Source organism: Lathyrus oleraceus, chromosome 6 (assembly GCF_024323335.1).
Source record: "Lathyrus oleraceus cultivar Zhongwan6 chromosome 6, CAAS_Psat_ZW6_1.0, whole genome shotgun sequence".
NCBI lineage: Eukaryota > Viridiplantae > Streptophyta > Magnoliopsida > Fabales > Fabaceae > Lathyrus > Lathyrus oleraceus.
In genome coordinates this window covers 377,049,844-377,065,149 of record NC_066584.1, presented here as the reverse complement: position 1 = coordinate 377,065,149, position 15,306 = coordinate 377,049,844, and the positions used below count along the sequence as shown (strand labels likewise).

At 37.8% G+C, this 15,306-nt stretch overlaps 1 non-coding gene across 1 annotated transcript; it reads left to right on the top strand.

Annotated features, from left to right (window-relative positions):
• The first annotated feature begins 5,676 nt into the window (after window positions 1-5,676).
• On the top strand, window positions 5,677-5,783 carry LOC127099647 (small nucleolar RNA R71). The gene has a single exon (XR_007794127.1). It is a non-coding gene; the product is annotated as a small nucleolar RNA R71 (small nucleolar RNA).
• The last annotated feature ends 9,523 nt before the right edge of the window (window positions 5,784-15,306 follow it).

The window sequence follows — 15,306 nt, the reverse complement described above, 5'->3', positions numbered from 1 at the left end:
CTCATGCATTATACTAAAAAGCAAAATAGACAACTAAAAGGAAATAACAATAAATAAACTTCCTAAAAACAGCAAAGAAAAAGCGATAAAGGAAAAAACGAGAAAGACAATAAAGAAAAGACGATAGAGTCTCCTCCCACACTTAAATCGAACATTGTCCCCAATGTTTCGAAATAAGATAAGGGAAGAGTTACCTGGCAACCTATTGCTGACCACTAATGCCCTCGCCATCCTGAGGTGGACGACGGGATCGGGTACGACGACGATCTCTCTAATCCATCCTCGCCATCAGGGCATCCTGAGCGGTCCTCACCTCTCGAAGGTGACCTAGAATGGTACCCTGAGTGTTTTCTATGAGAGCAATGTGTTGCTGGTGGTATTGTTGTTGACGGGCTTGTGTATTGGTAATCGTAAGCAGAGACTGTAAAATAGTGTCGTAGGACCTGTTTGTCCTCTGCTGCGATTCTTGCATGAAGCTCATGTTATCTGCCATTTGTTGTTGGATGGTAGAGAGTAGGTCGTCACACCTTTGCTCTCTAGCCATGTGGTCACGCCACATCTCCTCTGTAATATAAAATCCAGGAGTGGTACCTGCAGAAGAAGGAGATGGTGCGGTGTGTGGTGGTGAAGGATGATGGGGGGGCACATGGGGTACGAGAGATCTCTCTCTCCGATCATATTCATCATCAGTGTCATGTCCCGCCTCATCAGGAATGTTAGAAGGAATGTTCTTTGATGCGAAATATGATAAAATAAAATAAAATAAAAATAAATTTAAATAAATGCGGAAAAGTAAAATGAAAGAAAAACCATGGGTTGCCTCCCACGCAGCGCTTGTTTAACGTCATTAGCTTGACGATTAGAATTTATACACCTGTAGTAGTAGGGATTGGTGGATCAATCAGGGTGTGGCTTGAGTAGTATGCTGGAATGTCTCCTCCTTCGTAGAGCTTCAGTCTTTGTCCATTTACAACGAATGGACTACAGGTATCGTTCTTGATTTCTACGGCTCCGGATCTCAGAATCTTGGATACTTCGAAAGGACCAGTCCATCTTGAACGTAGCTTTCCAGGGAAGAGTCGTAACCTAGAGTTAAAAAGGAGAACATGATCGCCTATATTGAAGTTTTTCTTTACTATTCTTTTGTCGTGATAGGCTTTTGTCCTCTCTTTATATATTTTTGCATTCTCGTAGGAAGATTGCCTAAGTTCTTCTAGTTTATGAATGTCTAGGGTACGCTTTTCTCCAGCGGCTAGGTAGTCTAAATTCAAAGTTTTAATGGCCCAATAGGCCTTATGCTCTAATTCGAATGGTAAGTGACATGATTTTCCATAAACTAGTTGATAAGGAGTAGTTCCTATAGGGGTTTTGAAAGCAGTTCTATAGGCCCATAATGCTTCTTGAAGCTTCTGAGACCAGTCTCTCCTAGAAATAGAAACAGTTTTCTCTAGGATTTGTTTTATCTCCCTATTAGATACTTCTACTTGGCCACTAGTTTGTGGGTGGTATGGTGTTGCTACTCTATGCCTAACTCCATATTTTCTTAAAAGTTTGTCAAATATTCTCGATATAAAGTGTGATCCTCCATCGCTTATGACTAAACGCGGTGTTCCAAATCTAGGGAATATATAGTTTTTAAATAGTTTGATTACTACTCTAGTGTCGTTAGTGGGTGCGGCTATAGCTTCAATCCACTTAGACACATAGTCTACAGCTACTAAGATATACCTATTTCCTAAGGATGGTGGAAAAGGTCCCATGAAATCTATACCCCATACGTCAAAGAGTTCTACTTCCTGAATGTTTCTTAAGGGCATTTCATCACGTCTTGAAATGTTTCCAGTGCGTTGGCATCTATCACATTTGACAATGCAAGCATAGACATCACGCCACATGGTAGGCCAGAATAGGCCTGCTTGAAGAATCTTGGCGTATGTCTTAAAGGTGCTCGCATGTCCACCATAAGGTGCAGAATGACAGTGCTCGATAATATTATTTACCTCTTCTTCTGGAACGCAACGGCGAAAAATTCCATCTTTACCCCTTTTGAAAAGGAGCGGTTCGTACCAATAGAAGTTTCTCACATCGTGGAAGAATTTCTTCTTGCGGTGGTAGTCAAGATCAGGGGGTACTATATCAGCAGCTAGGTAATTAACGAAATCTACATACCAGGGTACGTTACTTATTGCTAAGGAATTTTGGGAATGCTGATAAGGATCTAGGTTATTATCTTCAATGGTTTCTACTCTAGCGATCAGTCTATCATAGGCAAAATCATCATTTATGGGTACTAGTTAGGGTTTTAGATGTTCTAGCCTAGAAAGGTGATCATCTACTACATTTCCAGTGCCTTTTTTGTCTCTTATGTCTAAATCAAACTCTTGTAGTAATAGAATCCATCGGAGTAACCTAGGCTTGGCATCGTTTTTACTTAATAGGTAACGAATGGCAGCATGATCGGTGTAAACAATAATTTTTGCTCCTACTAGATAAGATCTAAATTTGTCTATAGCGAAAACTACAGCGAGTAACTCTTTTTCAGTTGTTGCATAATTAAGTTGGGCAGCATCTAGGGTTCTACTGGCATAATAAATAGCATGTAATTTTTTATCTTTTCTTTGTCCTAGAACGGCTCCAACTGCATAATCACTAGCATCACACATTATCTCGAAAGGTTCCGACCAATCAGGTGGTTTCATAATGGGTGCAGATACTAACGCTTTCTTTAAAAGATTAAATGCGTCATTACATTTTTTATAAAAAATGAATTCAGCATCTTTCATTAAAAGTCCAGTTAAAGGTTTGGTTATTTTTGAGAAGTCCTTAATGAAACGCCGGTAGAATCCAGCGTGTCCAAGAAAGCTTCGGACTTCTCTGATGGTTTTTGGGGGTTTTAGGTTTTCTATAACTTCTATTTTAGCTTTATCTACCTCTATACCTTTTTCGGAAACTATATGTCCTAAAACCATTCCTTCGGTTACCATGAAATGACATTTTTCCCAATTTAGCACGAGGTTTACCTCCACGCATCTCTCCAGGATTTTCTCAAGGTTAGCAAGACAATTGTGGAAATCAAATCCGCAAACCGAGAAATCATCCATAAACACTTCCATGATAACATATAGGTAATCTGCGAAGATTGACATCATGCAGCGTTGGAAAGTAGCTAGGGCATTACAGAGGCCGAACGGCATTCGTCTGTAGGCAAAAGTTCCATAAGGGCATGTAAAGGTAGTTTTTTCGTGATCTTCGGGGTGGATAGGTATTTGGAAGAATCCAGAGTATCCATCTAGATAGCAGAAGTAAGAGTGTCTGGCAAGACTTTCCAACATCTGGTCTATGAATGGTAAAGGGAAATGATCCTTCCTAGTTGCTTTATTTAATTTTCTATAATCTATACACATCCACCATCCTCCTTCTAAATGTTTTTCTACATGTTCGCCTTTATCGTTTTGCACGACTGTGATGCCTCCCTTTTTAGGTACTACATGCACAGGGCTCACCCACTTACTATCCGAGATCTGATAGATTATACCTGCCTCAAGTAACTTAAGAACTTCCTTCTTAACAAAATCACTCATTATAGGGTTTATTCTTCTCTGATGTTCCCTAGAGGGTTTTGAATCTTCTTCGAGCGAAATCCGATGCATGCATACGGATGGGCTTATACCTTTCAGGTCAGAGATATTATATCCTAAGGCTGAAGGATATCTTCTTCGTAAAACGTCTAAAAGTTGGCTCGTTTCCTCTTGGCTCAAGGTTGCACTAACTATAACTGGACGGTTCATCTTTTCATCGAGGAACTCGTATCTCAGGTTCTTAGGCAGTTCCTTAAGTTCTAAGGTTGGTTTCTTAGGGCATGACATAGGATCTGGGGTAAGGGATAAACATTCGTAAAGGTTATCATCGATATAAGGTTCTTTAAAGTCATCATCTTCCTTTATGGGGGTTGATGGTAACTTAATTGTTTTTATAATTTCTTTTTGTTCTAATTCTCTAACACATTCATCAATAATATCTAAGGCATAACACGAGTCTCCCATCACAGGTGCCATAATAAATTTCGAAAGTATAAATTCTATTTTCTTGTCACCTACTTCAAATGTCAACTTTCCTTTCTTGACATCTATTATGGCTCCTGCAGTCGATAAGAATGGTCTACCTAGAAGGATTGGTATGTCATTGTCCTCTTTGATGTCCATGACAACAAAATCAGTAGGGATAAACAGCTGACCTATCCTAACAGGAACATCTTCTAAAATGCCTATCGGATATTTAACAGATCTATCGGCTAACTGAAGTGACATCTTCGTGGGCTGTAATTCTCCTAAGTTTAATCTCTCACAAACTGCTAGAGGCATTAAGCTCACACTAGCTCCTAAGTCTAGAAAAGCTTTTTCGATGACATGATTACCCAAAAGGCAAGGGATGGAGAAATTTCCAGGATCTTTATCTTTCTTTGCTAATTTGTCCTCGGAAATAGCATTACATTCCAAAGGCTTCGGATCGTCAAGTCTACGTTTGTTGGTAAGGATGTCTTTGAGAAACTTTGCATAAGAAGGTATTTGGGTGATGGCTTCTATGAAAGGGATTTCTACATGAAGTTTTTCTATAACTTTAATAAATTTTTGATACTGTTTATTGATCTGGGTTTGTTTGAGTCTTTGCGGATATGGTATAGGTGGTTTATATGGCGGGAGCGGTACGTAAATTTTATCTTTAGGTTCTTCTCCTTTTTCTCGACCTTCCTGGTTTTCAGATTCCTCTGGTTCCTTTACTTCGTCTGGGGGCTTGGTACATTCCTTAGAAGTTTTGGGTTCACTCAATCTAGGGTTTGGTGGCTCATCATAAGCGTTCCCACTTTGTAGGGTAATGGCATTGGCTTATCCTCTCGGATTTTGTTGAGGTTGTCCAGGGAATTGTCCTCCAGGTGTAGTATGAGGGGCTTGGTTTAAAGCTACCTGAGAGATCTGGGTTTCAAGCATCTTGGTATGAGTAACTATTTGGTCAAACTTGGTTCCTAACTGAGTAATCAATTCGTTAACATGAATGTTTTGATTCATGAACTCCTTGTTTTGTTGAGTTTGAGCGGTGATAAAATTTTCCATAATTTTCTCAAGGCTCGGCTTTGGTGGCACAGGTTGCATAGGTTGATTTGATCTAGAGGCTTGATAACTAGGTCTCGGAGGTGCGTTATTTTGAATAGGGTTATTATTTTTATAGGAGAAGTTCGGGTGATTCCTCCATCCAGGGTTATAGGTATTCGAGTATGGGTTCCCTTGGGTGTAGTTCACTTGCTCAGAGTGGGTTTCGTTTAATAGACTGCATTCTGCAGATTGGTGTCCTTTGGTTCCACATATCTCACAATCCGACGAAACTGCGGCTATAGTATTCGGGTTTATGCACATATGCTCGACTTTGAGGGCTAATGCATCCATCTTAGCTTGCATCATGTCTATAGAGCTTAGTTCATGCACTCCTCCTTGGGCTTCCTTCTTCTCAACTGTCGCTCGTTCGACTCCCCAAGATTGATGGTTTTGAGCCATATCTTCGATGAGGGCACTAGCTTCAGGATAAGGTTTGTTCATCAGAGCACCGCCTGCGGCAGCGTCGATGGTCATCTTTGTGTTGTAATGAAGTCCATTATAGAAGGTTTGAATGATTAACCAATTTTCTAAGCCATGATGTGGGCATGATCGTAACAACTCTTTATATCTCTCCCAAGCTTCGAACAACGATTCTCCTTGGTTTTGGGTAAATCTAGTTATATGGTTTCGAAGAACGGCGGTTTTACTCGGGGGAAAATATCTAGCAAGAAAAACTCTTCTAAGGTTATCCCAAGTCGTAATGGAATTGGGTGGAAGGGAATCTAACCACGATATGGCTTTATCTCAGAGGGAAAAAGGAAATAATCTTAAACGTATTGCCTCACGAGAAGCTCCATTGGTTTTAAAAGTGTCTGCTAAATGAAGAAATATTTTTAAATGTTGATTTGGGTTCTCGGTAGCGAGACTTGCGAATTGTCTCTGCTGCACTAATTGCAACAGGGATGGTTTAAGTTCAAAATTATTAGGTGAGATAGTTGGGTTTACTATACTAGAACTAGGTTCTTCATTAGATGGTTGAGCGAAATCTTTAAGAGGTCTTTAGTTTTGATCTTCGGCCATAACTCTCTTAATTCTATGAAAGAATGTGATGAACAATTGCTTTAAGAAGGGCCAAAACCTGGTTCCCATTGGGGCATGGTATTTGATGGAGCTGTTAATCAATATGGAAATGACATTGGGGCAGTGATCATTACTCCTCAAGGTACGAATCTACCATTTACAGCTAGATTGACCTTCAAGTGTACAAATAATATGGCAGAATATGAAGCTTGCATTATGGGGCTTGAAGAGGCCATTGATCTCAGAATCAAGTATTTAGATGTCTTTGTAGATTCCGCTTTGATTGTGAATCAAATCAAAGGTGATTGGGAGATGAACCAACCTGGTTTGGTACTGTATAAAGATTATGCGAGGAGGATTTCAACTTTCTTTACAAAAGTTAAGTGTCATCATATCCCTCGAGATGAAAACCGGATGGAAGATGCGCTTGCAACATTGGCATCAATGATTGTAGTGAAGTATTGGAATGAAGTCCCAATTTGTCTGTAATGCGTCTTGATAGACCAACTCATGTGTTTATTGTTGAAGAAATCAAATACGAGAAGTCGTGGTATTACGACATCAAGTGTTTCCTCCAAAGTCAGATTTACCCGCCTGTGGCATCTTTGAAAGATAAGAAGACTTTGAGAAGATTAGCCGGTAACTTCTACTTGAATGGTGATATACTGTACAAGAGAAACTTCGACATGGTTTTGCTCAAATGCGTGAATAGACACGAAGCAGACTTGTTGATGACTGAAGTGCATGAAGGTTCCTTTGGTACTCATTCTAATGGACATGCAATGGCAAAGAAGATGTTGCGAGCAGGTTACTATTGGTTGACAATGGAATCCAACTGTTGCAAGTTTGTGAAGAAATGCCTTAAGTGTCAAATATATGCAGATAAGATTCATGTTCCTCCGACACTATTGAATGTTATTTCTACCCCATGGCCCTTCTCCATGTGGGGAATTGATATGATTGAGATGATTGAGCCCAAAGCTTCGAATGGACATCATTTCATTTTGGTGGCAATTGACTACTTTACAAAATGGGTTGAAGCGACATCGTATGCAAATGTAACCAAGCAAGTTGTTATAAGGTTTATCAAGAATCAGATCATATGTTGTTATGGTGTGCCAAGCAAGATCATTGCTGATAATGGATCGAACTTGAATAACAATATGGTGGAAGCTCTATGCAAAGATTTTAAGATTGCACATCATAATTCTTCTCCTTACAACTATGGATGGTGAAGAGTTCACTCGTCCTATGAACGTAGATGCAATCAAGAAATACTCCACCTAAAAAAGAAAAGAACAACTCGCTAAGTTGAAAACCCAAAAGGGTGACTTAGGCAAAAAAAAAAACGTCTCGGTGGATTGAAAACTCAAAAGGGCGATCTAGGTAAAAATTAGAGACATAAAAAAAGAAAGAATTTCCCGATAAGTTGAGTACCCCACCTTGGGGCAACTTTTCCAAAAATTAGGGATTATGGCAAGTAATTGCAGTCTGCTGATCGTTCAATTTTGGAAAGACTTTGTTGAGCACAAGGGTTGACATCGATTCATCATCCCAGTAGCGGTCAAGAGCGTAGTGGATATCAAGAGTTGGTAGAAGGATTAAGGATCATTTTTATTCAATGTAACCCTTTTCCATGTAAATTACCATTTTCAACTTTGTAAATATCTATGGAGTCTTGTCATTTACAGACTACCATCCCATTAAATAAAGTTGAGCTTTTGTCCAATTGTTTCTACTCTTATTTACTTCAGTCAATAGTTTAAATTTTATTATGATCATTTTGGAAATTAATTTTTTTCTTCAAAATCATTTTTTTTAAACATATTAAAACAAGAATTTTTCAAAGTAATTAAAAGGAAGTATCAATAACACTTCAAAGTGCAGCAAGTCCTTAAGTGCGAAACATCAGAGGTTCCCGAAGCAGTTAACCCTTCGAGTATCCCTAGTTGTTTGTGTTGATCCGGTTCCCCTGCAGAGTGTTTGTTCCCTAGCATAGTTCCGATTCTTTTCCCCAGCTGAGTTGGTTGATTCAGTACCTTGTGGCGTGTTATTTCCCCGACAGTGTTTCTGTGTTCGCCAATGGAATTCCCGTTTCTTCAGCAGGGTTGATCTTTAGTAGAGTAAGATGATTTCCCCAGTAAATCGCGTTGGTTTTCCCACCAGTCACCATCCGACTCGCTCCCAGTCAGAGTTTCCTCCTGGTTTATGAGCAGCTGTTTTGTGTTTATCTTTTGTATGGTTGTATCCCATTTGATATGGTGTTGACCTAAAGTTCCCTGCAGACTCAATAACTTCTCCTCTCCTCAGCAGATCTCCTCCCTCGGCTAGATTTGGGCCTTTGGGTTGATGATTTGTCTGTTCTCCAACAGTTATCTCCCTCTTTTTGTGGATTGACCAAGGATTGTACCGATGATTCAAATTCTTTGCGACACCTTTGTATCCTTCGTGATCATTTTGTCAATATAATCATATATATATATAATATATATATATATATAATATATATATATTATATATATATATATATATACACACACACACACACACACACATATACATTCATATAATTTCATAATTGCATATTGGCACCATCATATTTGATTGATTTGTCGATTTGAGATTCTCATTCTCTGTATGGAGGTACTTTATCCCCATACAAGTTTGGTGTCTGTCCTCCCTCAATTGTAGAGTGTCAGTCCCTTAGGCAAAAAGACTTTAACCTTTCTCCTCTTCCCCACTGAGTTGTTTCCTCGTGGATGATTATTACTTCAGTTTCCTTCCTAGTTGATCATCTAGATGGAATCACTCCCATTGAGTTATGACCTCATTGGGTTGAGTCTTGTTTGACTGTTTCTTTCTAGATCATGCCTAGATAGATGCTTTGAGTCTCCTAAGAGCTTATTACCCAGTAACTGGTAATATTCTTCTTAGTTTGCAGTTTGTTACTTCTTGCCCAATACCCGACATAAGTACCCCTATTTGCTCAGCAGTGGAGTTCCCAGTGGATTCATTTGTTTCTGATTCCCCAGGAAGTATATCCTTGATATGTTCACCTTAACCGATGACAAATAACTTTCTCTCCCCTGCCCGAGTCTATCCTTGATATGTTCATCTTAATCGATGGCGGATATTCTCATTTGTGGTGTTCTACCCAGTAAAAAGGTAGTTGTAATCCCTATTGTGTTCCCTAGAGAGTTAATCCTTGATATGTTCACCTTAATCGATGATAGATAACTTTCTCTCCCCTGCCTGAGTCTATCCTTGATATGTTCATCTTAACCGATGACGGATATTCTCATTTGTGGTGTTCTACCTAGTAAAAAGGTAGTTGTAATCCCTATTGTGTTCCCTAGAGAGTTAATCCTTGATATGTTCATCCTAACCAATGACAGGTTTCCCTCTCTTTGTGGTATTCTACCTAGTAACCGGTAGTTATAAACCCTACTTTTTCCCGTAGAGTCTATCCTTGATATGTTCATCCTAACCGGTGACAGATTTTTCTTTGATGGTATTTTATCCAGTAACTGATAGATGTAATTCCTATTTTCTCCCCTCACAAAGTATATCCTTGATATGTTTATCCTAACCGGTGATGGATTTTCTCTTTGATGGTCTTCTATCCAGCATTCGATATATGCAATTCCCAATTTTTGTTCAGTTGGTTTATCCTTGATATGTTCATCTTAACCGATGACGGATTCTCTTCCCTGTTGAGTTTATCCTTGATTTTTTCATCCTAACCGATGACGGATATTCTCATCTTTGGTCTTCTACCCAGTAACTGGTAGTTGTAAATCCTATTTTTCTGCGGTTTTCCCCATCAAGGTTATTCTTACCCAGTAACCGGTAATGAATACTCCCTCCTGGCATTTCCCAACGAGTCATCCTTGATATGTTCATCCTAATCGATGACGGATGTCCTCTCTGTCAGATCTTTATTATCTCCTCAAACAGTAACAGGTATTAGATAATAGATTTTTGCTCCTCCTATGTTGAAGTTTATTTCTTCCCCAATTGAATTGAGTGCATGTTTCCTTAGTAAAATCGCTTTCCCTGCATGATTCAAGTACTTCAGTTTTATCCTGACTTACTCGTATCCCATGCAAATGTTGTTGTTCCCCGATGGAGTCTTTTCCATTTTTGTAGGGAATTCATCAAGTTCCCCCAACAGTTTTATGTCGTAGCCTGGCCTACGCATAACTCCTTTATCCCCCAGAGTCTCTGTCTCCCCAGTGAGTTTTCCTTATGGAATGCACTATACTCCTGCGGACCTTCGGTCTCTCTGATTTCTTTTCCTTCGTGGCAATATTTCCCCACAAAGAATTTACTTTTGCATTCATATCATATGCATCACGAGGTCTCTTAGGGACCAAAATTTGTTTCTATGTTGTTATTTAACCCCATTCTACTGAGTCGACATGAAGATTTTAACCTTCGCCTCCTCAGTTAGAATGTCCTTAAATAGGGGAAGCTGTAAGACCCCAGTTTTGACCCTAAGATCCCTCATGCAATTTCATCATATGCATTAGCATTGGGATCATACCTTGGCATCCTCCTTATCCCTCTTTCATTGGGTTTGTTTTGGGAGAGATCACCAAGCACTATGGGATTGTATCATACTTGTATATCATCATTTTACTAACCAAGATACCAAAAATATATCTTTGCATTTGCCTAACTCCTTTGTAGGTAGGGCATGATCTCCATTGATCTATCAAGTTCATATCTAGGGTTTCAGACCCTCATGACAAAGACCACAACCATGAATTGATCCAAGAATGGTTATAAGCATCATATAAGAGTTCCATTTACCTTTACATGTTATATTTATCAAGTTTTCTTCAAGAGTTTGAGGGTGATTTGCCTTGGAAACCCTAGTTTGACTGGGTATCTTGAGTAACTTCTCCAACAAGTTATTTCACCAATTAATCAAATTTCTCAAGGGACACTTCAAAATTCATCATCTTATGCATATATGGTCTACCATGAGCCAATAAAGTCAAAATAATTGAAGGTTAGCAAGTTGGTTGGTGGTGGTTGGCCAGATGAATTCATCTAATAAAAAATGGGTCTCCCTAGACCCTATCTCCTACAATTTTCACCATATGAAAATGATTCCAAGAGAGACGTTACTCTAAATGACATCCCAAACAACTTTCCTGTTGAGACCTAGAGCTAGTTTTGCTTAGAAAATCATTTTCTATGTTGGAACATTATAGGTCATTTTGTTCAAACCCTAATTTGAAAGTCAACTTCCCAAGGCCATAACTTGCTCAATTTTTATGAGATGAAAGATTTACAAGTTTCAGAATCAAATTCAAGATGTCTAATTCAACTTTGATGTTTGGAGTGACACCTAATTCAACTTTTATGAGCATGTGATATGAGGTTACATTATAGGTCATTTTTGACCTATACCATTGAACAAGTGATTTTTCCAAACTTCAAAAATGCTTAACTCTATCATTATAAATACAAATGACATGAAATTGGTGACCATTTTGAAGGTCTTTGAAATATATACAACTTTTATGAAGACACTTTTCTCATTTGAAGCTCACATAAAAAGTTAAGTAGGTGGAATATTGAGGTATATGGCTTAACACTTAGAAAATTTTTCAACATGTTAAAATTTCCAAACTTCCACCTCAAATTTCTCCATGTTCCAAGCTCCAAATGAAAAAGTGTTCAACATCAAACTTGTTCCCCTTGATCCAAGCTTTCCAAAGAACCCAAGTTCAGGCATTTTGGACAAAGATTGCTAGGTCTGTGCATGGCTTTAACAGGGCTGCATCATTGAAAAGAATCAATGGCACAAACTTCAGTTCACATTGCCTTGCCATTTAAGCTTCATTCAGACTTCAATTGGAATCACTTTGGACCTTAATGCATTGCATCATGGGCCTGTACATGCCCATGCACTCGTGCCATCCACATTGCCAATTTTGGACAGATTTTGAAGTGTGCAAATACCATTCCCTTTGGCTATAAATAGAAGGCTTATGAGCTCATTTGAAAAAAACTTGGCGCGCCAGCTTGGCCCCCCATTGAAACCCTCTCATTCTAAAGGAAAACCTTAGAAATTTCAATTTGAAATTTGAGTTTGAATCTCAATTGTTGGAGATTAAAGAACCCCAGGATACAAAGCCTTACAACCTCTTTAATCACTTCCTGCTAGCTTCTCAAGTGTGATCAGATCGTGTTTTGAGCAAACAACATCAAGAACTGCATAGCATTGAAGGTAATTTTCAGAAAACTCCATCTCTTTGATTCTCACTCAATTTTACTCAATTCTCTTGGATCTTTGGTTGTATGAAGTCCTACCAATGTAGGCAAGAAGATTGAGTTGCTTAGAGGTCAAATCAAAGCAACTCAGTTGATGCACCTCAAAATTCAACTCCTCATATCTTTCTATATATGTGGAGTTAGTTAAAACTGAGGTGATATTCGTGATCTACACCCTTTTATCTTTCAGATCATGTCCTCTTTTGTAATTTTTGATATGGTGATGATTGAACCAGTCCGGCCAGGGTCATCGGAGAAGATGACCGACCTTTGGACTCCGGCGGTGAGCTGGAAGTGTTCAGAGCCATTGATTTGTTTTAAAAAGTTTTAATCTAGAGCGCTCATCGTGAATACCAAGCGTGTGGATGAGTTGACTAGCTTGTACCATGGAATGCACGTTCTCCACCACTTGATCTGCCACCTCAATTAATGAGGCAGATCAAGTGGTCCACGTTTTTTTTGATATTTTCTGATTTTCTTTTATTTCTTTTATTTTCATTAATTCATATTAATTTTAATATTGATCCAAAAAATATGAGAGTTTCACCAAAAATTTTCAAATAATTTCCTCTTTCATATTTTGAATTAAAATTACTTTTTGGATCTATATTAATATTTTTCATGATTTAATTGACTTTGTGATTATTTTTAATTGTTTAAAAATACTTTTAAGTCTTTAAAATTTCTGAAGTTTTTTCTCCAAGGTCCTTTGACCTTGTTTGACCTATGATAATCTCATGGCCATTTCTTTGGTGTTTTGATGAGGTTTTAGGAATTTTACAAACCATATTTAATTTAAATGTATTATTTTAGTCTTTTTAATTTGAATAAATACCAATTAATTATGTTGGCCAATTGTGATGACTTGTTTGAGTTTAACTCTTGTTGTTGGGCCTTGGTCAAAGTTGATTTGACTTTGTCAAGTTATATCATTGGATTTAGGGGATTGATGGAATGTACATTCCATCTCCCAAAATGAATGGATGATATTAATTTGGTAAAAGTCCTCATTTGACCAATTCGAGTTTTGATCTATTCTCCTCCCTCTTAATCTCATTCCCATTCTTAATGCATTCATCTCATTTGGTCTATGATATCTCAAAGTCCTAAGGCTAGTTGATTGCAAAATCAACATAAGTATGAATGAGATTAGGCCACCTCTTTTGCATATTATTTTTGTGTGTGGTATGTTTCATGAGCATAATCCATTATACTATGACACTAACATGCATTAACACCAAAATTCTATTGCCCGACCTCAAATAGTTGTGACTTCTAAATGAGTCCAATTACGATTTCTTAACATAGCGCTAAATTTTTTACACAAAAGGCATAGCATTCTAGTTAGTGAGATTATAAGTCTCCCCTCTTTCATGGTATTGTGCGGAAACTTGGCCTTTTTTCCTTCCTTTGGAAGATGTCTTGGCTCAAGGATCCATGCTTGTGATAAGTGGGTTGACTGTTCTCCAAAGAATGACTTAAAAATGAAAAAGAAAAAGCAAAGCAATACTAACTTCTAACTCATTAACAACTAACTTTTAATTTCAAGTCATTTACTTTAATGTCATTTGATTTTAATCTTTACTCATTTGCCATTATTCATACCATTCTAATTGTTTATGTTAATTCAATTTTCACTTTGTCCATTTGGACCATATCGTGTGACATATCTTGTTTGTGTATACTTTGCTTGTTTGTGTGGTCTTTGATCATTAATGTACATAATAATAACAAAAACCCTAAAAATCTTTTGTGTGGACTGTTGGCTTGATCTTGGACAAATGGACTTAGAATTTAAGCAACATTCCTATGCTAAAGGACTTGGCCAATGCCACCTTTTTGTGAGACCAAGTGCTTGCATTTGAAACTTCATCTGATACATCATTCAAGATCCCTTTGAGTTCATCTGCAACATGATCATTGTGAAGCTGTTATTTTGAACCCGTGACTTGTGGAATTCATCTGTTACATGGGCTAATTTGAAGAAGATCATGGAGTGGCTAAGCTTGGATATGGCTATCTTTACTTGATGCCTTTGCTCTTCAAGATTGATATAGTTGTGCATTTGTGTGTTGCTTGATTCTAAATATCCAAGGGAATTTGGGGTTTCTAAATGGAATTCTTTCCTATTGGATTGCTACCCATCGGTAAGATCTTTTCAACTCTTAACTTTTAATTTTGTGCATAGGATTAGTCTCTTCATCTTCTCCCCATTTCTTTATTTTCAAAATCTCTCCCTCCTTTTAAAATTTTCTTTGTTTGAACTTATTTTGATCTAAACTTTTACCAATTTGCAAAAAGATAGAAACTTTGGCTTTATGCCATTGCATTTTCAAACTTCTTTTCTTAAATCAAGTTTGTAAATAAACTTAACTATACTTGACCTAAACTTTCAAAAAAAGCCAAAAAGAACAAACTCATTCAAATCATTTTTAGGCCTTTGTGCCTTTCAAACTTAATTTTTATTAAAAATAATGCATCCACTTTGAAATTTGTATCACAAACTACGAGGTTTTGATCCCTCATTTTTATGTTGGTACGTAGACATAAGTCCGAAGGTCTTGTCAAACACAAAAATATAATTAATGAATTCTTTTCTCATCCCCCCCTTTTATTTGTTTGTAAACATCACTTTGTACAAAATACATATGCACACAAAAAGGGCTCCCTAGGAGTACCTAGGACACTTTAGATGCTAACACCTTCCCTCTGTGTAACCAACCCCCTTACCTGTAATCTCTGACATTTTATTAGTTTTGATTTGAGATCTTCTTACTTTTGGGTTTTGTTTGTACTTTTTACCTTTTCCCTTGGAAACAATAAAAGCGCGGTGGCGACTCTGGTTTTATTG